Source organism: Hyperolius riggenbachi, chromosome 8, assembly GCF_040937935.1.
Source record: "Hyperolius riggenbachi isolate aHypRig1 chromosome 8, aHypRig1.pri, whole genome shotgun sequence".
In the NCBI taxonomy this organism is placed as follows: domain Eukaryota; kingdom Metazoa; phylum Chordata; class Amphibia; order Anura; family Hyperoliidae; genus Hyperolius; species Hyperolius riggenbachi.
This window is the reverse complement of record NC_090653.1, coordinates 82533346-82556195: the sequence shown is the minus strand read 5'-3', so window position 1 is coordinate 82556195 and position 22850 is coordinate 82533346. Positions and strand designations below refer to the sequence as shown.

General features: G+C 48.8%; 2 protein-coding genes across 23 annotated transcripts in view; one reads left to right on the top strand and one right to left on the bottom strand.

Moving 5' to 3' along the window:
- Positions 1-22850, top strand: part of HIPK4 (homeodomain interacting protein kinase 4) — a 546520-nt gene that overhangs the window by 32549 nt on the left and 491121 nt on the right. For 19 of the 22 annotated variants that reach the window (XR_011023518.1, XR_011023522.1, XR_011023521.1 and 16 more), the window contains exon 2: positions 10371-10501. The gene's annotated coding sequence lies outside the window, so the exon portion shown is untranslated. The other 3 variants (XR_011023519.1, XR_011023534.1, XR_011023533.1) reach the window with 3 other exon arrangements.
- The window catches only part of AKT2 (AKT serine/threonine kinase 2), a 153230-nt gene that overhangs the window by 128125 nt on the left and 2255 nt on the right, over positions 1-22850 (bottom strand). The window lies entirely within an intron of this gene.

Sequence of the window (22850 nt, the reverse complement as noted above, 5' to 3'; positions counted from 1 at the left end):
GTGTGAGGGGTCAGTTAGTGTTAGGCTAGGGTGAGAGGGGTCAGTTAGTGTTAGGCTAGAGTGTGAGGGTTCAGTTAGTGTTAGGCTAGGGTGTGAGGGTTCAGTAAGTGTTAGGCTAGGGTTTGAGTGGTCAGTTAGTGTTAGGCTAGGGTGTGAGAGGTCAGTTAGTGTTAGGCTAGGGTGTAACGGGGTCAGTTAGTGTTAGGCTAGGGTGTGAGGGGTCAGTTAGTGTTAGGCTAGAGTGTGAGGGTTCAGTTAGTGTTAGGCTAGGGTGTGAGGGTTCAGTAAGTGTTTGGCTAGGGTGTGAGGGGTCAGTTAGTGTTAGGCTAGGGTGTGAGGGGTCAGTTAGTGTTAGGCTAGGGTGTGAGGGCTCAGTTAGTGTTAGGCTAGGGTGTGAGGGGTCAGTTAGTGTTAGGCTATGGTGTGAGGGGTCAGTTAGTGTTAGGCTATGGTGTGAGGGGTCAGTTAGTGTTAGACTAGGGTGTGAGGGTTATGTTAGTGTAGTGTTAGGCTAGAGTGTGAGGGTTCAGTTAGTGTTAGGCTAGGGTGTGAGGGGTCAGTTAGTGTTAGGCTAGAGTGTGAGGGTTCTGTTAGTGTAGTGTTAGGCTAGAGTGTGAGGGTTCAGTTAGTGTTAGGCTAGGGTGTGAGGGGTCAGTTAGTGTTAGGCTAGAGTGTGAGGGGTCAGGTAGTGTTAGGCTAGGGTGTGAGGGGTCAGTTAGTGTTAGGCTAGAGTGTGAGGGTTCAGTTAGTGTTAGGCTAGGGTGTGAGGGTCAGTTAGTGTTAGGCTAGGGTGTGAGGGTCAGTTAGTGTTAGGCTAGGGTGTGAGGGTCAGTTAGTGTTAGGCTAGGGTGTGAGGGGTCAGTTAGTGTTAGGCTAGGGTGTGAGGGTCAATTAGTCATAGGCTAAGGTTTGAGAGTCAGTTAGTGTTAGGCTAGGGTGTGAGGGGTCAGTTAGTGTTAGGCTAGGGTGTGAGGGGTCAGTTAGTGTTAGGCTAGGGTGTGAGGGTCAATTAGTCATAGGCTAAGGTTTGAGAGTCAGTTAGTGTTAGGCTAGGGTGTGAGGGGTCAGTTAGTGTTAGGCTAGGGTGTGAGGGGTCAGTTAGTGTTAGGCTAGGGTGTGAGGGTCAGTTAGTGTTAGGCTAGGATTTAAGGGGTCAGTTAGTGTTAGGCTATGGTGTGAGGGGTCAGTTGGTGTTAGGCTAGGGTGTGAGGGGTCAGTTAGTGTTAGGCTAGGGTGTGAGGGTCAGTTACTGTTAGGCTAGAGTGTGAGGGTCAGTTAGTGTTATGCTAGGGTGTGAGGGACAGTTAGTGTTAGGCTAGGGTGTGAGGGTCAGTTAGTGTTAGGCTAGGGTGTGAGCGTCAGTTAGTGTTAGGCTAGGGTGTGAGGGATCAGTTAGTGTTAGGCTAGGGTGTGAGGGTCAATTAGTCATAGGCTAAGGTTTGAGAGTCAGTTAGTGTTAGGCTAGAGTGTGAGGGGTCAGTTAGTGTTAGGCTAGGGTGTGAGGGGTCAGTAAGTGTTAGGCTAGGGTGTGAGGGGTCAGTAAGTGTTAGGCTAGGGTGTGAGGGGTCAGTTAGTGTTAGACTAGGGTATAAGGGTCAGTTGGTGTTAGGCTAGAGTGTGAGGGGTCAGTTAGTGTTAGGCTAGGGTGTGAGGGTCAGTTAGTGTTAGGCTATGGTGTGAGGGGTCAGTTAGTGTTAGGCTAGGGTGTGAGGGTCAGTTAGTGTTAGGCTAGGGTGTGAGGGGTCAGTTAGTTTTAGGCTATGGTGTGAGGGGTCAGTTAGTGTTAGGCTGGGGTGTGAGGGGTCAGTTAGTGTTAGGCTAGGGTGTGAGGGCTATGTTAGTGTAGTGTTAGGCTAGAGTATGAGGGTTCAGTTAGTGTTAGGCTAGGGTGTGAGGGTCAGTTAGTGTAAGGCTAGGATTTAAGGGGTCAGTTAGTGTTAGGCTATGGTGTGAGGGGTCAGTTGGTGTTAGGCTAGGGTGTGAGGGGTCATTTAGTGTTAGGCTAGGGTGTGAGGGTCAGTTAGTGTTAGGCTAGAGTGTGAGGGTCAGTTAGTGTTAGGCTAGGGTGTGAGGGTCAGTTAGTGTTAGGCTAGGGTGTGAGGGGTCAGTTAGTGTTAGGCTAGGGTGTAACGGGGTCAGTTAGTGTTAGGCTATGGTGTGAGGGGTCAGTTAGTGTTAGGCTAGGGTGTGAGGGTTCAGTAAGTGTTAGGCTAGGGTGTGAGGGGTCAGTTAGTGTTAGGCTAGGGTGTGAGGGGTCAGTTAGTGTTAGGCTAGGGTGTGAGGGCTCAGTTAGTGTTAGGCTATGGTGTGAGGGGTCAGTTAGTGTTAGGCTATGGTGTGATGGGTCAGTTAGTGTTAGGCTATGGAGTGAGGGGTCAGTTAGTGTTAGGCTAGGGTGTGAGGGTTATGTTAGTGTAGTGTTAGGCTAGAGTGTGAGGGTTCAGTTAGTGTTAGGCTAGGGTGTGAGGGGTCAGTTAGTGTTAGGCTAGAGTGTGAGGGGTCAGTTAGTGTTAGACTAGGGTATAGGGGTCAGTTGGTGTTAGGCTAGGGTGTGAGGGTTCAGTTAGTGTTAGGCTAGGGTGTGAGGGGTCAGTTAGTGTTAGGCTAGGGTGTGAGGGTTCAGTTAGTGTTAGGCTAGGGTGTGAGAGGTCAGTTAGTGTTAGGCTAGGGTGTGAGGGGTCAGTTAGTGTTAGGCTGGGGTGTGAGGGGTCAGTTAGTGTTAGGCTGGGGTGTGAGGGGTCAGTTAGTGTTAGGCTAGGGTGTGAGGGGTCAGTTAGTGTTAGGCTAGGGTGAGAGGGGTCAGTTAGTGTTAGGCTAGAGTGTGAGGGTTCAGTTAGTGTTAGGCTAGGGTGTGAGGGTTCAGTAAGTGTTAGGCTAGGGTTTGAGTGGTCAGTTAGTGTTAGGCTAGGGTGTGAGAGGTCAGTTAGTGTTAGGCTAGGGTGTAACGGGGTCAGTTAGTGTTAGGCTAGGGTGTGAGGGGTCAGTTAGTGTTAGGCTAGAGTGTGAGGGTTCAGTTAGTGTTAGGCTAGGGTGTGAGGGTTCAGTAAGTGTTTGGCTAGGGTGTGAGGGGTCAGTTAGTGTTAGGCTAGGGTGTGAGGGGTCAGTTAGTGTTAGGCTAGGGTGTGAGGGCTCAGTTAGTGTTAGGCTAGGGTGTGAGGGGTCAGTTAGTGTTAGGCTATGGTGTGAGGGGTCAGTTAGTGTTAGGCTATGGTGTGAGGGGTCAGTTAGTGTTAGACTAGGGTGTGAGGGGTCAGTTAGTGTTAGGCTAGAGTGTGAGGGTTCTGTTAGTGTAGTGTTAGGCTAGAGTGTGAGGGTTCAGTTAGTGTTAGGCTAGGGTGTGAGGGGTCAGTTAGTGTTAGGCTAGAGTGTGAGGGTTCTGTTAGTGTAGTGTTAGGCTAGAGTGTGAGGGTTCAGTTAGTGTTAGGCTAGGGTGTGAGGGGTCAGTTAGTGTTAGGCTAGAGTGTGAGGGGTCAGGTAGTGTTAGGCTAGGGTGTGAGGGGTCAGTTAGTGTTAGGCTAGAGTGTGAGGGTTCAGTTAGTGTTAGGCTAGGGTGTGAGGGTCAGTTAGTGTTAGGCTAGGGTGTGAGGGTCAGTTAGTGTTAGGCTAGGGTGTGAGGGTCAGTTAGTGTTAGGCTAGGGTGTGAGGGGTCAGTTAGTGTTAGGCTAGGGTGTGAGGGTCAATTAGTCATAGGCTAAGGTTTGAGAGTCAGTTAGTGTTAGGCTAGGGTGTGAGGGGTCAGTTAGTGTTAGGCTAGGGTGTGAGGGGTCAGTTAGTGTTAGGCTAGGGTGTGAGGGTCAGTTAGTGTTAGGCTAGGATTTAAGGGGTCAGTTAGTGTTAGGCTATGGTGTGAGGGGTCAGTTGGTGTTAGGCTAGGGTGTGAGGGGTCAGTTAGTGTTAGGCTAGGGTGTGAGGGTCAGTTAGTGTTATGCTAGGGTGTGAGGGACAGTTAGTGTTAGGCTAGGGTGTGAGGGTCAGTTAGTGTTAGGCTAGGGTGTGAGCGTCAGTTAGTGTTAGGCTAGGGTGTGAGGGATCAGTTAGTGTTAGGCTATGGTGTGAGGGTCAATTAGTCATAGGCTAAGGTTTGAGAGTCAGTTAGTGTTAGGCTAGAGTGTGAGGGGTCAGTTAGTGTTAGGCTAGAGTGTGAGGGGTCAGTTAGTGTTAGGCTAGGGTGTGAGGGGTCAGTAAGTGTTAGGCTAGGGTGTGAGGGGTCAGTTAGTGTTAGACTAGGGTATAAGGGTCAGTTGGTGTTAGGCTAGAGTGTGAGGGGTCAGTTAGTGTTAGGCTAGGGTGTGAGGGTCAGTTAGTGTTAGGCTATGGTGTGAGGGGTCAGTTAGTGTTAGGCTAGGGTGTGAGGGTCAGTTAGTGTTAGGCTAGGGTGTGAGGGGTCAGTTAGTTTTAGGCTATGGTGTGAGGGGTCAGTTAGTGTTAGGCTGGGGTGTTAGGGGTCAGTTAGTGTTAGGCTAGGGTGTGAGGGTTATGTTAGTGTAGTGTTAGGCTAGAGTATGAGGGTTCAGTTAGTGTTAGGCTAGGGTGTGAGGGTCAGTTAGTGTAAGGCTAGGATTTAAGGGGTCAGTTAGTGTTAGGCTATGGTGTGAGGGGTCAGTTGGTGTTAGGCTAGGGTGTGAGGAGTCAGTTAGTGTTAGGCTAGGGTGTGAGGGTCAGTTAGTGTTAGGCTAGAGTGTGAGGGTCAGTTAGTGTTAGGCTAGGGTGTGAGGGTCAGTTAGTGTTAGGCTAGGGTGTGAGGGTCAGTTAGTGTTAGGCTAGGGTGTGAGGGTCAGTTAGTGTTAGGCTAGGGTGTGAGGGTCAGTTAGTGTTAGGCTAGGGTGTGAGGGATCAGTTAGTGTTAGGCTAGGGTGTCAGGGTCAATTAGTCATAGGCTAAGGTTTGAGAGTCAGATAGTGTTAGGCTAGAGTGTGAGGGGTCAGTTAGTGTTAGGCTAGGGTGTGAGGGGTCAGTTAGTGTTAGGCTAGGGTGTGAGGGGTCAGTTAGTGTTAGGCTAGGGTGTGAGGGTTCAGTTAGTGTTAGGCTAGGGTGTGAGAGGTCAGTTAGTGTTAGGCTAGGGTGTGAGGGGTCAGTTAGTGTTAGGCTAGGGTGTGAGGAGTCAGTTAGTGTTAGGCTAGGGTGTGAGGGGTCAGTTAGTGTTAGGCTAGGGTGAGAGGGGTCAGTTAGTGTTAGGCTAGAGTGTGAGGGTTCAGTTAGTGTTAGGCTAGGGTTTGAGTGGTCAGTTAGTGTTAGGCTAGGGTGTGAGAGGTCAGTTTGTGTTAGGCTAGGGTGTAATGGGGTCAGTTAGTGTTAGGCTAGGGTGTGAGGGGTCAGTTAGTGTTAGGCTAGAGTGTGAGGGTTCAGTTAGTGTTAGGCTAGAGTGTGAGGGTTCAGTTAGTGTTAGGCTAGGGTGTGAGGGTTCAGTAAGTGTTAGGCTAGGGTGTGAGGGGTCAGTTAGTGTTAGGCTAGGGTGTGAGGGGTCAGTTAGTGTTAGGCTAGGGTGTGAGGGCTCAGTTAGTGTTAGGCTAGGGTGTGAGGGGTCAGTTAGTGTTAGGCTATGGTGTGAGGGGTCAGTTAGTGTTAGGCTATGGTGTGAGGGGTCAGTTAGTGTTAGACTAGGGTGTGAGGGTTATGTCAGTGTAGTGTTAGGCTAGAGTGTGAGGGGTCAGTCAGTGTTAGACTAGAGTGTGAGGGTTCTGTTAGTGTAGTGTTAGGCTAGAGTGTGAGGGGTCAGTTAGTGTTAGGCTAGGGTGTGAGGGGTCAGTTAGTGTTAGGCTAGAGTGTGAGGGGTCAGGTAGTGTTAGACTAGGGTGTAAGGGTCAGTTGGTGTTAGGCTAGGGTGTGAGGGTCAGTTAGTGTTAGGCTAGGGTGTGAGGGGTCAGTTAGTGTTAGGCTAGAGTGTGAGGGGTCAGGTAGTGTTAGACTAGGGTGTAAGGGTCAGTTGGTGTTAGGCTAGGGTGTGAGGGTCAGTTAGTGTTAGGCTAGGGTGTGAGGGTCAGTTAGTGTTAGGCTAGGGTGTGAGGGTCAGTTAGTGTTAGGCTAGGGTGTGAGGGGTCAGTTAGTGTTAGGCTAGGGTGTGAGGGCTCAGTTAGTGTTAGGCTAGGGTGTGAGGGGTCAGTTAGTGTTAGGCTATGGTGTGAGGGGTCAGTTAGTGTTAGGCTATGGTGTGAGGGGTCAGTTAGTGTTAGACTAGGGTGTGAGGGTTATGTTAGTGTAGTGTTAGGCTAGAGTGTGAGGGGTCAGTTAGTGTTAGGCTAGAGTGTGAGGGTCAGTTAGTGTTAGGCTAAGGTTTGAGAGTCAGTGTTAGGCTAGGGTGTGAGGGGTCAGTTAGTGTTAGGCTAGGGTGTGAGGGGTCAGTTAGTGTTAGGCTAGGGTGTGAGGGTCAGTTAGTGTTAGGCTAGGATTTAAGGGGTCAGTTAGTGTTAGGCTATGGTGTGAGGGGTCAGTTGGTGTTAGGCTAGGGTGTGAGGGGTCAGTTAGTGTTAGGCTAGGGTGTGAGGGTCAGTTAGTGTTAGGCTAGAGTGTGAGGGTCAGTTAGTGTTAGGCTAGGGTGTGAGGGATCAGTTAGTGTTAGGCTAGGGTGTGAGGGTCAATTAGTCATAGGCTAAGGTTTGAGAGTCAGTTAGTGTTAGGCTAGAGTGTGAGGGGTTAGTTAGTGTTAGGCTAGGGTGTGAGGGGTCAGTTAGTGTTAGGCTAGGGTGTGAGGGGTCAGTTAGTGTTAGGCTAGGGTGTGAGAGGTCAGTTAGTGTTAGGCTAGGGTGTGAGGGGTCAGTTAGTGTTAGGCTAGGGTGTGAGGAGTCAGTTAGTGTTAGGCTAGGGTGTGAGGGGTCAGTTAGTGTTAGGCTAGGGTGAGAGGGGTCAGTTAGTGTTAGGCTAGGGTGTGAGGGTCAGTTAGTGTTAGGCTAGGGTGTGAGGGGTCAGTTAGTGTTAGGCTAGGGTGTGAGAGGTCAGTTAGTGTTAGGCTAGGGTGTGAGGGGTCAGTTAGTGTTAGGCTAGGGTGTGAGGAGTCAGTTAGTGTTAGGCTAGGGTGTGAGGGGTCAGTTAGTGTTAGGCTAGGGTGTGAGGAGTCAGTTAGTGTTAGGCTAGGGTGTGAGGGGTCAGTTAGTGTTAGGCTAGGGTGTGAGGGGTCAGTTAGTGTTAGGCTAGGGTGTGAGGGTCAGTTAGTGTTAGGCTAGGGTGTGAGGGTTCAGTAAGTGTTAGGCTAGGGTGTGAGGGCTTAGTTAGTGTTAGGCTAGGGTGTGAGGGTTCAGTAAGTGTTAGGCTAGGGTGTGAGGGATCAGTTAGTGTTAGGCTAGGGTGTGAGGGGTCAGTTAGTGTTAGGCTAGGGTGTGAGGGGTCAGTTAGTGTTAGGCTAGGGTGTGAGGGGTCAGTTAGTGTTAGGCTAGGGTGTGAGGGGTCAGTAAGTGTTAGGCTAGGGTGGGAGGGGTCAGTTAGTGTTAGGCTAGAGTGTGAGGGGTCAGTTAGTGTTAGGCTAGAGTGTGAGGGTCAGTTTGTGTTAGGCTAGGGTGTGAGGGGTCAGTTAGTGTTAGGCTAGGGTGTGAGGGTCAGTTAGTGTTAGGCTAGGGTGTGAGGGGTCAGTTAGTGTTAGGCTAGGGTGTGAGGGGTCAGTAAGTGTTAGGCTAGGGTGTGAGGGGTCAGTTAGTGTTAGGCTAGGGTGTGAGGGGTCAGTAAGTGTTAGGCTAGGGTGGGAGGGGTCAGTTAGTGTTAGGCTAGAGTGTGAGGGGTCAGTTAGTGTTAGGCTAGAGTGTGAGGGTCAGTTAGTGTTAGGCTAGGGTGTGAGGGGTCCGTTAGTGTTAGGCTAGGGTGTGAGGGTCAGTTAGTGTTAGGCTAGGGTGTGAGGGTCAGTTAGTGTTAGGCTAGGATGTGAGGGTCAGTTAGTGTTAGGCTAGGGTGTGAGGGGTCAGTTAGTGTTAGGCTATGGTGTGATGGGTCAGTTGGTGTTAGGCTAGGGTGTGAGGGGTCAGTTGGTGTTAGGCTAGGGTGTGAGGGGTCAGTTAGTGTTAGGCTAGGGTGTGAGGGTCAGTTAGTGTTAGGCTAGGGTGTAAGGGTCAGTTAGTGTTAGGCTAGGGTGTGAGGGGTCCGTTAGTGTTAGGCTAGGGTGTGAGGGTCAGTTAGTGTTAGGCTAGGGTGTGAGGGTCAGTTAGTGTTAGGCTAGGGTGTGAGGGTCAGTTAGTGTTAGGCTAGGGTGTGAGGGTCAGTTAGTGTTAGGCTAGGGTGTGAGGGTCAGTTAGTGTTAGGTTAGGGTGTGAGGGTCAGTTAGTGTTAGGCTAGGGTGAGAGGGATCAGTTAGTGTTAGGCTAGGGTGTGAGGGATCAGTTAGTGTTAGGCTAGGGTGTGAGGGTCAATTAGTCATAGGCTAAGGTTTGAGAGTCAGTTAGTGTTAGGCTAGAGTGTGAGGGGTCAATTAGTGTTAGGCTAGGGTGTGAGGGTCAGTTAGTGTTAGGCTAGTGTGTGAGGGTTCAGTAAGTGTTAGGCTAGGGTGTGAGGGCTCAGTTAGTGTTAGGCTAGGGTGTGCGGGGTCTGTTAGTCTTAGGCTAGGGTGTGAGGGTCAGTTAGTGTTAGGCTAGGGTGTGAGTTGTCAGTTAGTGTTAGGCTAGGGTGTGAGGTGTCAGTTAGTGTTAGGCTAGGGTGTGAGGGGTCAGTTAGTGTTAGGCTAGGGTGTGAGGGTCAGTTAGTGTTAGGCTAGGGTGTGAGGGTTCAGTAAGTGTTAGGCTAGGGTGTGAGGGTCAGTTAGTGTTAGGCTAGTGTGTGAGGGTTCAGTAAGTGTTAGGCTAGGGTGTGAGGGCTCAGTTAGTGTTAGGTTAGGGTGTGAGGGGTCTGTTAGTCTTAGGCTAGGGTGTGAGGGTCAGTTAGTGTTAGGCTAGGGTGTGAGGGGTCAGTTAGTGTTAGGCTAGGGTGTGAGGGGTCAGTTAGTGTTAGGCTAGGGTGTGAGGGGTCAGTTAGTGTTAGGCTAGGGTGTGAGGGTCAGTTAGTGTTAGGCTAGGGTGTGAGGGTTCAGTAAGTGTTAGGCTAGGGTGTGAGGGCTCAGTTAGTGTTAGGCTAGGGTGTGAGGGTTCAGTAAGTGTTAGGCTAGGGTGTGAGGGGTCAGTTAGTGTTAGGCTAGGGTGTGAGGGGTCAGTTAGTGTTAGGCTATGGTGTGAGGGGTCAGTTAGTGTTAGGCTAGGGTGAGAGGGATCAGTTAGTGTTAGGCTAGAGTGTGAGGGTTCAGTTAGTGTTAGGCTAGGGTGTGAGGGGTCAGTTAGTGTTATGCTAGGGTGTGAGGGGTTAGTTAGTGTTAGGCTAGAGTGTGAGGGGTCAGTTAGTGTTAGACTAGGGTATAAGGGTCAGTTGGTGTTAGACTACAGTGTAAGGGGTCAGTTAGTTTTAGGCTAGGGTGTGAGGGTCTGTTAGTGTTAGGCTAGGGTGTGAGGGTCAGTTAGTGTTAGGCTAGGGTGTGAGGAGTCAGTTAGTGTTAGGCTATGCTGTGAGGGGTCAGTTGGTGTTAGGCTAGGGTGTGAGGGGTCAGTTAGTGTTAGGCTAGGGTGTGAGGGTCAGTTAGTGTTAGGCTAGGATGTGAGGGTCAGTTAGTGTTAGGCTAGGGTGTGAGGGGTCAGTTAGTGTTAGGCTAGGGTGTGAGGTGTCAGTTAGTGTTAGGCTAGGGTGTGAGGTGTCAGTTAGTGTTAGGCTAGGGTGTGAGGGGTCAGTTAGTGTTAGGCTAGGGTGTGAGGGGTCAGTCAGTTTTAGGCTAGGGTGTGAGGGGTCAGTTAGTGTTAGGCTAGGGTGTGAGGGTCAGTTAGTGTTAGGCTAGAGTGTGAGGGGTCAGTAAGTGTTACGGCTCGTTTCCAGTAGTGCGGCGTGCGTCTCGTAGACGCACGCCGGCACTGAGCGGGTGGGCAGGATCGCAGGCGAATCCCAGGAGCCGTGCCATGCACGGCTATGGGAATCGCAGCCTCCGCCGCAAATTCTGTAGGGGGTTCCTGCCGAATCGCTACTGCAAGCGATTCGGCTGGAGGCGCAGTTATCCTTTATGGCAGAGTTTCCCCGCGCAATTTGCCTGCGGGGAAACTCTGCGGATTCGGGGCCGTTTCCGCGAGAGTGGAAACGGGCCCTTAGGCTAGGGTGTGAGGGGTCAATTAGTGTTAGGCTAGGGTGTGAGGGGTCAGTTAGTGTTAGGCTAGGGTGTGAGGGGTCAGTTAGTGTTAGGCTAGGGTGTGAGGGGTCAGTTAGTGTTAGGCTATGGTGTGAGGGGTCAGTTAGTGTTAGGCTAGGGTGTGAGGGGTCAGTTGTTGTTAGGCTATGGTGTGAGGGGTGCTTTGTAGATCGCTAAGCTGTTTTTAAGTGCAGTTTGCTGGAAATTAGTACTTTCTTATATTGTTTGTAACATAAATGTACAATCATTGTCTGTTCAGGAAGGATTTTCACTTCCCTCACTGACAAACAGCTGAATGCAGGACTGGAGCTGAGAGATAACCTAGATTCACATGCTGAAGAATGAATATATTCTTTGCTTTTGAACAGAAGTGGACACCTGCCCACTCAAGTGAGTTAAACTCAAGACATTACTCTATTGCCAGTTAAAATGATTGTGCATGATCTTGTTACATCCACACACCTCCAATAGCCATTAGCAGTCATGCAATCTGTCTTCCACCGAACGGCATCTACTGTGCTGTGACGAGAGAGGGGAGGGAGATACCCCTGGGGGACAAAGCAATTGCCCAAAATTTCATCCAGAGCAGATTACAGGTCTCCCTTATTGTGTACAGAAGTCTGGAGTGGGTGCCTGTATACACAAGAGTCTGTCTAATGTCTAAAGGTGGCCATACACTGGTCGATGTGCCATTAGATCGACCAGCTGACAGATCCCTATCTGATCGAATCTGATCAGAGAGGGATCGTATGGCTGCCTTTACTGCAAACAGATTGTGAATCGATTTCAGCCTGAAACCGATTCACCATCTGCTGAGCTGCTCCTGCCGCCTGTTCCCCCCCCCCCCCCCCCCCGTATAAATTACCTGATGCTGGCTCCGGGTCCTCTTCTCCGCATTGCACGGCTCTGTTCCGGCTCCATCCCGGCGCTTCCTGTGTTACTCCATGACCAGGAAGTTCAAATAGAGGGCCCTCTATTTGAACTTCCTGGTCACTGCAGTGACACAGGAAGCGCCGGGATGGATGGAGCCGGAACAGAGCCGTGCAGCGCGGAGAAGACGCCCGGGAGCCAGCCTCAGGTAATGTATACTTGATCGGATCGGCCGCCGCTAGCGACGCGCACTTTACCCGCGGGCGATCGAGGGTAATTTCCCGCATGGCGCGATCGACGGACTGATCCGATTTCGGGAGAAAATCGGATCGGCGGCTGCGTTTACCGCGAACGATTGGGAGCAGATTCGATCCCAGGATCGAATCTGCTGTCGAAACGGCCGCGAATCGAGCCAGTGTATGGCCTGCTTAAGGGGCAATTTCACACCGAAAAATGCTGAAAATTTCAATCACTAGTCCTTAGCAATTGCAATCACTAGTCCTTAGCGAGTGCAATTTTTTGCAGATTTTTTGTTACGTTTGCATTTGCGATTTTTGTTCCAGGATCGAGACTCACAGAGCCGTCATTCCTGAAATGCTACATACATTGTAATGCAGCGCTGCAGAGTGAATGTTCCCTTATGCAGGGGATACACGTTACGTTTCTGTACCGTGTATCGAGCAGCTGATCCGGGCAGCTGATAATATTCAGCTGGTCCGATCACGCTGCTCGACCCCCGCCCGATTCCCGCTGGTGGACAATGGCAGGGAATAGAGTGGCTGATAAGGAGCGCCGGCGGGGACGAGCGGTAATCGATCCGCGCGGACGAGCGGGGACGCGGCTGGGGTCGATCGACCCGTGTATTCCCAGCATTATGTCTGGTACACACCATGCAATTTCCTATCAGATAGATGGGTCGATAATTTTTGACAAATCTGATCCTTTTTCCAATCGATTTTCTGATAACATTTATGCAAATTGATCAGAAAAATGATGGGAAATCAGATCGGACCCCTTGGAAATGATCTATTTGACCCCTCTATCTGATGGGAAATTGCATGGTGTGTACCAGGCTTAAGGGAGACATTGTGTTAGCAATTTGCTGATTTGCTGAGCAATCATCAATTACAGCACAATCATCCCCTAATTGCTCCCAGAGTTAAACAGCCCTGATGGCTGTGCATACCTTGAAGTAGCCCTGTACTGAGAGAGATATGAAGGCTGCCGTATTTATTTCCTTTTAGGGCTCGTTTCCACTATCGCGAATCTGCATGCGTCCAACGCATGCAGATCCGCACATGTAATACAAGTGGATGGGCCTGTTTCCACTGTAGCGTTGTTGAGGTGCGTTTTTTTCAGCGTGAAAAAAACGCACAAAAGAGCCAACGATTTCGCCTGCGTCGGGAATCCGTGCGAATCGCCGCTAATGTATTTAATAGTAAAAACGCATGCGTTTGTTACATGCGTTTTTACCCGCGATTTTGCGTGCGATTTCGCACCTTTTTCAATTTTATTTAGCCCTGGCAGTGTCATGGTTAATTTCGCATGGCACCCTGCCATGCGAAATCGCAGGCGAAATCGCGGGTAAAAACGCATGTGGAAACGCATCCGCATGCGTTTTTACAAGCGTCGGAATGCGGCCGAAATCGCGTCGCAACAGTGGAAACAAGCCCTTAAACTATGACAATTGCCAGGTCCGATCACGCGGGGGATCGATTCCCGGCTCGATCCCCGCGGGCAGACAATAGGCAAAAACTAAGCGCTGAGAAGGAAGTGCCCGCGTGGATGAGCGGGAATCGATCCGCGCAGACAAGCGGTGACGCGCCGGCATCGAGCCGCTGGCTCGATTCCGGCACATAAACGTGTCGTGTATGTCCAGCATAAGCCTGGAATACTTTCAGCCATTGACCCAGACCAAGTTTGAACATCAAGTGTTGGGATTAAAGTCTGGCCATATTAGCCGCAGGCAAATGGCTTTTTTTTTAAAGGAAATAAATATTGCAGCCTCCATATCCCTCTCACTATAGTGACCCTTTAGGCTGCTTTACACTTGGTGCAATGCAATCTTTAACGATGGCACCCCACCTGAGAAGTTGCACCACATGTTATAGCCGTGGTGCAACCAAATCAGTGAGGCATACTTTCAATGGAAAGTATGGCTCACTTCTGGGGTATACGGGCAAGTTGGCGGGCAAATCACTTCACGCAGTGCGTTACCACGCTGGGGTCCGCTGCACCACATTCAATGTGATAGTCCCATAGGGCTCACTACTTCTGGGACGGGATGCGACGGGCCGCCCCAAGTGTAAAAGCTAACTCCCGAAACATTTCCCAAGATCTGTGCAGGCAATAGGTTGAAGAATTATTTTTTTGTCTGTATAGAAGCACCTTGATTAATTGATTGCAAATAAATCTGTTTTGAAAAGTACTTGCTAAGGGACCGAGACCCTGGCCATTTCCTGAGAGATTGTCTATGCCACCCCCTGAAATTGAATCTCTACTTTTCTGGTCATGTGTTCAAAACTGAATGGTGAGATTTGTAGCTACACACAAAAATACAGGATCTTTTCAAAAAATTAGCATATTGTGATAAAGTTTATTATTTTCTGTAATGTACTGATAAACATTAGACTTTCATATATTTTAGATTCAAATACACACAACTGAAGTAGTTCAAGCCCTTTATTGTTTTAATATTGATGATTTTGGCATACAGCTCATGAAAACCCAAATTTGCTATCTCAAAAAATTAGCATATTTCATCCGACCAATAAAAGAAAAGTGTTTTTAAAACAAAAAAAGTCAACCTTCAAATAATTATGTTCAGTTATGCACTCAATACTTGGTCGGGAATCCTTTTGCAGAAATGACTGCTTCAATGCGGCGTGGCATGGAGGCAATCAGCCTGTGGCACTGCTCAGGTGTTATGGAGGCCCAGGATGCTTCGATAGCGGCCTTAAGCTCATCCAGAGTGTTGGGTCTTGCATCTCTCAACTTTCTCTTCACAATATCCCACAGATTCTCTATGGGATTCAGGTCAGGAGAGTTGGAAGGCCAATTGAGCACAGTAATACCATGGTCAGTAAACCATTTACCAGTGGTTTTGGCACTGTGAGCAGGTGTCAGGTCGTGCTGAAAAATGAAATCTTTATCTCCATAAAGCTTTTCAGCAGATGGAAGCATGAAGTCCTCCAAAATCTCCTGATAGCTAGCTGCATTGACCCTGCCCTTGATAAAACACAGTGGACCAACACCAGCAGCTGACATGGCACCACAGACCATCACTGACTGTGGATACTTGACACTGGACTTCAGACATTTTGGCATTTCCCTCTCCCCAGTCTTCCTCCAGACTCTGGCATCTTGATTTCCAAATGACATGTAAAAGTTGCTTTCATCTGAAAAAAGTACTTTGGACCACTGAGCAACAGTCCAGTGCTGCTTCTCTGTAGCCCAGGTCAGGCGCTTCTGCCACTGTTTCTGGTTCAAAAGTGGGTTCATGCTTCCATCTGCTGAAAAGCTTTATGGAGATAAAGATTTCATTTTTCAGCACGACATGGCACCTGCTCACAGTGCCAAAACCACTGGTAAATGGTTTACTGACCATGGTATTACTGTGCTCAATTGGCCTGCCAACTCTCCTGACCTGAATCCCATAGAGAATCTGTGAGATATTGTGAAGAGGAAGTTGAGAGACGCAAGACCCAACACTCTGGATGAGCTTAAGGCCACTATCGAGGCATCCTGGGCCTCCATAACACCTGAGCAGTGCCACAGGCTGATTGCCTCCATGCCACGCCGCATTGAAGCAGTCATTTCTGCAAAAGGATTCCCGACCAAGTATTGAGTGCATAACTGAACATAATTATTTGAAGGTTGACTTTTTTTGTTTTAAAAACACTTTTCTTTTATTGGTCAGATTAAATATGTTAATTTTTTGAGATAGGAAATTTGGGTTTTCATGAGCTGTATGCCAAAATCATCAATATTAAAACAATAAAAGGCTTGAACTACTTCAGTTGTGTGTATTTGAATCTAAAATATATGAAAGTCTAATGTTTATCAGTACATTACAGAAAATAATGAACTTTATCACAATATGCTAATCTTTTGAAAAGATCCTGTAGTTACTTTTGAGCACCCTGATTACTAAGGCATTAAAGTGTGCCTGAGGTAAATACATCAAAAATACTTACCTGGATCTTCATCCAGCCCCCTGTAGTCTGTGAGCTCCCTCAGCGTCTTTTGGGTCCTGTCTGTTCTGACGCTGTCAGCCCCAATAAAGTCCCGACTGAGCCAATTGGGGACTACTGCTCATGTGCGGCCATGGACACAGGCCTCCTTGGTCGCGCTCTCTTTGCCGGTAATGTTCTGCGCATGAGCAGTTATAAGCTGTAATTAAAGGATAACTGAAGTGAGAAGAATATAGAGGCTGCCACATTTATTTCCTTTTTAAAAAATACCAGTTGCCTGGCTGTATTGCTGATCTATTTGGCTGCAGTAGTGTCTGAATAACACCAAAAACAAGCATGCAGCTAATCTTGTCAGATCTGACAATAATGTCAGAAACATCCGATCTGCTGCAGGCTTGTTCAGGGTCTATGGCTAAGGCCTCTTTCACAGTGCGACGTTAAAGTTGCACGTTAGAAAATTTTATAACGCAGACTAACGCACAGCAATACGAAGTCTGTGTGACATTCACAGTGCGCACGTTGCATTGTGTGTAACGTGTAGCTATATTTAGAAAGTGCTGCATGCTGTGCGTTTAGCAATACATTTCTGCGTTATGTGTGTTGCACATCCTCAGTAAGGTTTTTTTAAAAAAAGAAAATGTAACACACATGCGCCGTTTTCTTTTCATTAGTATGCAACGAAAACGGTGCACCGAGAGACACATAACGCAGTGCAAAATAACTTCCAATTTCATAACCTACATGCACTGCGTTAGGGGCAAGTTGTGCGACTTTAACGTCGCATCAAACGCACCGTCCCACTGTGAAAGAGGCCTAAAAGTATTAGAGGCAGGGGATCAGCAGGACAGCCATGCAACTGGTATTGATTAAAAGGAAAAAAAATATGGCAGCCTCCATATCTCTCACTTCAGTTGTCCGTTAACTGCGCAGGTGCAGAATGCTCCCGGGCCACAGAGGGTGCGACCAAGGAGGCATGCTGCCAGGGCTGCGCATGCCCAGTAGTCAGCAACTACCGGAGCTGACAGTGTGTGTGTATGGGGGGGGGGGGGGGGGGACCGGAAACACAACACAGGAACTGACAGGCTACAGGGGGCTGAAGAAAGCTAGAGTAAGTATAAACTTTTGCTGCATTTGTCTCAGGTTTAATATTTTAAAGTCTTTGCTTGGAGATGGGCTTTTAATTCTAGCACTAGCCACACCTATAACATGCGATTAGTCTAGCTACTTGGGAGACTTTTGAATGGGTGCAACACAATGACAGCAATGAGTAGGGAAACCCAGACTTCTTCACACCTCTAGTGATGTTGGCTGAAGTCCAGGAACTTATGAATGTGCACAGTTAGCATGGTCATCAGTGACAATGATGCAAAGCAGCTTGCAGTATCTCTTCCTCTCCTAGCAACCAATCATCCACTTCCTTTCCTGATAATCGGGCTGGTTAAACATTTAAGGGGGGCCATTGACAAGGTACAAAGAGAGGAATAAACACTTTATGCATTTCCTGGTTATAGTAGGAAGGTGGTTTGTCATGTACATGAGTGATATAGAGTAAATAGCAAGTATTGTACAACATATGCAAGAAAAACAAAGTTATGGTGCACAAGCCTTAGGCATCATTTCCACAGGTGGCTGAACTGCTCATTTTTTCAGGCAATTTAGTCTCCTGGCTTTCAGCCCCAAGCACATTTTGGATGCAATTACATGAAGCTGAATGACAGCGTTTGGTAACACTGTGCATGTCAATTCTAATACGTGGTGGTGTTACCCGTCAGCCAAACAAGTTTCAGTGCATCTGAGTACGGGTCAGATATAACTTCCTGGGGGGGGGGGGGGGGGGGGGGGGGGGGGGCTGATTCACCTGTCCACTGCCGAGTTGGTGAATGGGAGTAGCCTTCAGCTGCTCCTGAAAAAGAGATCTAAGGCCTTGTTTCCATCTATGCTCTGCTAGTAGTCTGCTTTTTATCAGCACATCAATGTTACAGATTGATACATGTTGCTGAAAAGCAGACAGAAGTGCACAGATGGAAACAAGGCCTTAATCAATGTCTCCACCTCAGACATACTAGCCATGCCTCTCCCTGCATCCTAATTGAAAAGGTGGCTAATGGCAGCTTGGCCACACCTCCCCTTATCTTAATAAAAACTGAAGGTGGATGCGGCTTCTACTGTTGACGGTCACAAAGAGTGCTTGTTCACAGATATGATAGAGCTTTCAGACAAGCAGGCATTGTCTGAGCAGAGCGGCTGCAAGTTTCTGCAGTGTTGCAGAGTAGGGATGGTCAATGACATGCAGTTAAATCCTAGGTTGATGCAGAATTATGCAAATGTTTGCATGCAAATCTTGGCAGGATTTGACTGGTTCATTTTCAAGCTACATTAATATCAAATACCGTATATACTCGCAAGCAAGCCGACCCGCATATAAGCCGACCCCCCAACTTTTTCCTGAAAAAACCAGGAAAAAATGATTGACCCTCATATAAGCCGGGGGTAGGAAATGCTGGCCGTGTGATCCCCCCCCAGTGTGTCCCAGTATAGTGGCCAGTATGGGGAGGTAGTGCCCAGTATAGCTAGTGAAGTGCCCAGTATAGTGCCCAGTACAGCTAGTAAAGTGCCCAGTACAGCTAGTAAAGTGCCCAGTACAGCTAGTAAAGTGCCAGTATAGCTAGTATAGTGCACAGTATAGCTAGTATAGTGCCAAGTACAGCTAGTATAGTGCTCGGTATAGCTAGTATAGTGCCCAAGTATAGCTAGTTTAGTGCCCAGTATAGCTAGTATAGTGCCCAAATATAGCTGGTATATTGCCCAGTATAGCTAGTATAGTGCCCAGTATAGCTAGTATAGTGCCCAGTATAGCTAGTATAGTGCTCAGTATAGGTAGTATAAGTGCCCAGTATAGCTAGTATAGTGCTCAGTATAGGTAGTATAGTGCCCAGTATAGCTAGTATAGTGCTCAGTATAGGTAGTATAGTGCCCAGTATAGCTAGTATAGTGCTCAGTATAGCTAGTATAGTGCCCAGTTTAGCTAGTATAGTGCCCGGTATAGCTAGTATAGTGCCCGGTATAGCTAGTATAGTGCCCAGTATAGCTAGTATAGTGCTCAGTATAGCTAGTATAGTGTTCGGTATAGCTAGTTTAGTGCCCAAGTATTGCTAGTATAGTGCTCGGTATAGCTAGTTTAATGCCCAAGTATAGCTAGTATAGTGCTCGGTATAGCTAGTATAGTGCCCCCTGCCTGACCCAACCCCGCCCCCCCCGCGGCCGCCGCTGCTATTAGCTTGCTGTGCGGCTTCCTCAATTCCCCTCTCCGTCTCCCGGGCATGTAAATAGTTCACAGCAGCTCGCTCCACGGCGGCTGCTGTGTGATGACAGGAAGCTGGAGGCAGAGCGGCTTCCTGTACGGGCGATGTGTATTGCCGTTACTATGGAAACCGTTCTGCCTCCAGCTTCCTGTCATCACACAGCAGCCACCGTGGAGCGAGCTGCTGTGAACTATTTACATGCCCGGGAGACGTAGAGAGGGGAATAGAGGAAGCCGCACAGTAAGCTAATAGCAGCGGCGGACGCGGGGCGGGGGGGAGGCGGCCTTCCACCAACGAGACTCGCAAGCAAGCTGACCCCCCAACTTTTGGCCCACTTTTGGGGGGTCAAAAATTCGGCTTGCTTGCGAGTATATACGGTATGCATAATTCTGCCTCATCTGAGAATTACTTGCATCCCATTGTCCACCCCTACTGCAGAGAATGCCGCAAATGTAGAGATGACTCTACAGCCAATCATATAACTGGATGTGAGTGGAGAGGATGTGGTGTAAAGCAGGCAGGACCATTACAACATTCTCAGCAGGGACATCATACCTCCCAACTTTTTGAGATGAGAAAGAGGGACACTTAAGCCACACCCCTGATCACGCCCCCAGCACACCCCTAGTCACGGATACCATAAAGATTTCATGAGAAAAATAAGTTGTTTTGTAATTCAAACCACACTGGTCCTTTCTATCCTGGCTCATTTTCCTTCATATTAACATTTTAAAATTAGTAATATATCAATTTAAAGGATGGGAACAAAGTTTAGAGTCAAACACATTTTTAGTAAAGAAATATATACAGTATATTTACCGTATTTTTCGGACCATAAGATGCACCCAGGTTTTAAGGACAAAAATCAGGAAAAAAAATATAACTAAACCTAGGTGCATCTATGGTGCAGGGGTGTCTTATGGAGCTTTCCCTCCCCAAGCTAGATCTGTCTCCTAAGCTACACTGCCCATCTAAAGTAACCCCTGCTGCCTTCCTCAGCTACATTAACCCCAACTGCCTCCCAGTTACACTGGAACCCCTTCCCCCCCCTCAAGCTTCTGTATCCCCTGGCAACAGCAGGGGAAAAAGCTTTACTGTGGTGCCCGTCCCTCCTCCTGTGGCTCCTCCTGGAAGCCCAGAATAAAAAAAGAAAACCCTGTTCCATGGCGTTCCCCCCCCCCCCCCCCCCCAACCTGTAGCCCCTAGCAGCTGCTCAGTAATAAAAAAAAAACACTTTCCCCGCAGCAGCCCCTTCCCCCGCTACGACTCTTATAAGAGAATAACAAAAACTAACTTACTCAGCGGCGTCCCTCCCCTCCCCCCCCCCCCCGCTGAGCCTCTTGTTGCCCCCGGCAACAACACAATAGCCAATTCTTACTACCGGAGCGGCTCTAATGCCGCTATATGCCTCTTTGATGTCACCGGCAATTGCCGCGTCTGAAGTGCTACAGCGGAAGCCTAGTTACCTGTTCCAGCCGCCGCGATCCTCCATCTCGTGTCCTCCCATGCTTGCAGCCTCGCGCTGGGTGTCCTCTCACTACTTGACCCGATGGTGCGCATCATCACGTGAGTTGGGGAGGGACGCCGCTGAGACAGTTTGTTTTTGTTATAAGAGACGTAGCGGGGGGAGGGGCTGCTGCTGGGAAAGTGTTTTTTTTATTACTGGCCAGATGCGGCTTAATCAAAAATGTAGTATACGGACTATAAGACGCACTGAATTACCCCCCCCCCCCCCCACACACACACACACACACTTTTTGGGAAGAAAAATTGCGTCTTATAGTCCGAAAAATATGGTACATAGAAAGAGGGACAAAGTCCTGAAAGAGGTACAAATGAGGAGGAAAGAGGGACAGCGGGACAGGGCTCCCAAAGAGGGACTGTCCCTCCGAAAGAGGGACAGCTGGGAGCTATGGGGACATGTTTACCATCCTGTCCTGTTTGATTATTGCACCTGACTGTGGTGTGCAAGCAATAGTAGTCATTAGTATGAGATGGTGCCCTGATATAGGTGAAACCTTCCAGACTGGGTGGACTGTGTTGTTTGGGTACATCAAAGAACAGAAGTCACAGCTTGATCCTATGTAAGCTTGTTCTTCTCAGTAATCCCTTTTTAATTATTCTGGGCTGAAAAGCTGCTTCTAGCGAAGGTGTCCGTATCTTGTTTTAGTGTGGGCTGTGAATGGAAGGCTGGTATGCCCTGAGGACTGGGCACAGCTGTGTTTGTGTGTAAAATGTGGTGAGTGGTACGGCCCACATAGTGTTTATTAGCCGCACACCTGTGCATGTGTAGTACACATTGCTATCAGTGCCAGTGCCTTTGTAAACTGCTCCCACTTCCTGCACTGTGTGTTTTCACTCTCCTGGCCAGGCCCTGTTTACTCTGTAGTGTTTTCCATTCGTCACTCTGAGAGTGTGCGTGAGGCATTTATAGCTGTTTATCGCAGGTGATAACTGGATCACACGTACCGCCTAACACAGTGCAATCTTATACACACAAGGCTTATTCCCATGGCTATTTGTTACTAAGTCATCCAAAATAAGCAACAAGTTTCTTCTAAAATAGGTAACATGCTCAAATTAAACCTCACGTTAGGAAAATAGGCTTGATTTTCCACAGTTGTCTGGGCTGGAGAACTTTTGAAAGAATAAGGTATCCTACAATGGCTTGGATTTATTAAAGTTTAATTTGTACAAGATACAGGGGTGTGGGAAGAGGGGTCGCACAAATTCACTTCTGCTTTGAAAGGAGCCAGTGGCTTTCTGAGGCCATTGATGGTATATTGGTAAGGGTGGTAATAATTGAAACAAAACAGCTACTCTTAGACTTGATTAGTCCACTGTCCTTCTCTCACTGCAGGCTAGGAGATGGCGCTATGTATGATGTGAGGCAGAACACTACCGCTACTCTCAGACCTAATCAGTCCGCTGTCCGAGGAGTCTTCTCTTTCTGCAGGCTAGGAGATGGCGGTATGTATGATGTGAGGAGGAACACTACCGCTACTCTCAGACCTGATCAGTCCGCTGTCCGAGGAGTCTTCTCTTTCTGCAGGCTAGGAGATGGCGCTATGTATGAGGTGAGGCAGAACACTACCGCTACTCTCAGACCTGATCAGTCCACTGTCCGAGGAGTCTTCTCTCACTGCAGGCTAGGAGATGGCGCTATGTATGAGGTGAGGCAGAACACTACCGCTACTCTCAGACCTGATCAGTCCGCTGTCCGAGGAGTCTTCTCTCACTGCAGGCTAGGAGATGGCGCTATGCGTGATGTGAGGCAAAACACCACTGCTACTCTCAGACCTGACCAGTCCGTTGTCCGAGGAGTCTTCTCTCACTGCAGGCTAGGAGATGGCGGTATGTATGATGTGAGGAGGAACACTACTGCTACTCTCAGACCTGATCAGTCTGCTGTCCAAGGAGCCTTCTCTCACTACAGGCTAGGAGATGGCGGTATGTATGATTTAAAGAGGAAGACTATCACTACTCTCAGACCTGATCAGTCCGCTGTCTGAGACGTCTTCTCTCACTGCAGGCTAGGAGATGGCGATATTTATAATGTGAGGAGGAACACTACCACTACTCTCAGACCTGATCAGTCCGCTGTCTAAGGAGTCTTCTCTCACTGCAGGCTAGGAGATGGCGCTATGCGTGATGTGAGGCAGAACACCACCGCTACTCTCAGACCTGATCAGTCCGCTGTCCGAGGAGTCTTCTCTCACTGCAGGCTAGGAGATGGCGGTATGTATGATGTGAGGAGGAACACTACTGCTACTCTCAGACCTGATCAGTCTGCTGTCCGAGGAGCCTTCTCTCACTACAGGCTAGGAGATGGCGGTATGTATAATTTAAAGAGGAAGACTACCACTACTCTCAGACCTGATCAGTCCGCTGTCTGAGGAGTCTTCTCTCACTGCAGGCTAGGAGATGGCGCTATGCGTGATGTGAGGCAGAACACCACCGCTACTCTCAGACCTGATCAGTCCGTTGTCCGAGGAGTCTTCTCTCACTGCATGCTAGGAGATTGCGGTATGTATGATTTAAAGAGGAGCACTACTGCTACTCTCGGACCTGATTAGTTTGCTGTCCAAGGAGTCTTCTCTCACTGCAGGCTAGGAGATGGCGGTATGTATGATGTGAGGCAGAACACTACCGCTACTCTCAGAAGTGATCAGTCCGCTGTCCGAGGCGTCTTCTCTCACTGCAGGCTAGGAGATGGCGGTATGCATAATGTGAGGAAGAACACTACCGCTACTCTCAGACCTGATCAGTCCACTGTCCGAGGAGTCTTCTCTTTCTGCAGGCTAGGAGATAGCGCTATGTATGAGGTGAGGCAGAACACTACCGCTACTCTCAGACCTGATCAGTCCGCTGTCC